We start from the raw sequence: 349 nt of genomic DNA on the forward strand, positions 1-349 counted from the left end.
TTTTTATCAATTTAAGAGAGAATGAATATGTCAAACTAAAAATCATTAAAAATTAGAGTGAGATTTGGGTTACTTACTATGATTAGAGGAAATCTCTAAACAGAATCGATGGACAAAAATGCTCCCAACCTGACTTTCTCTCACTTCTATCTCTCTCTTCCTCTCCCTTTCCCTATCTTCCTTCTTGAGCAAGCCGACAGTGAGTGAATGCTTAGTTATATATATATATATAGTGATCTAGCGTCACAGTGTTTATACCCAACGTTGCATGTTAAATTCAGAGTTATTGTAGAACAATAACGTAAACGCTATAGTGGTAGGTTTTGGTGCTAATGCGCTTTTAAACAAT

Source organism: Dendrobium catenatum, unplaced genomic scaffold (genome assembly GCF_001605985.2).
Source record: "Dendrobium catenatum unplaced genomic scaffold, ASM160598v2 fragScaff_scaffold_1080, whole genome shotgun sequence".
Taxonomy (NCBI): domain Eukaryota; kingdom Viridiplantae; phylum Streptophyta; class Magnoliopsida; order Asparagales; family Orchidaceae; genus Dendrobium; species Dendrobium catenatum.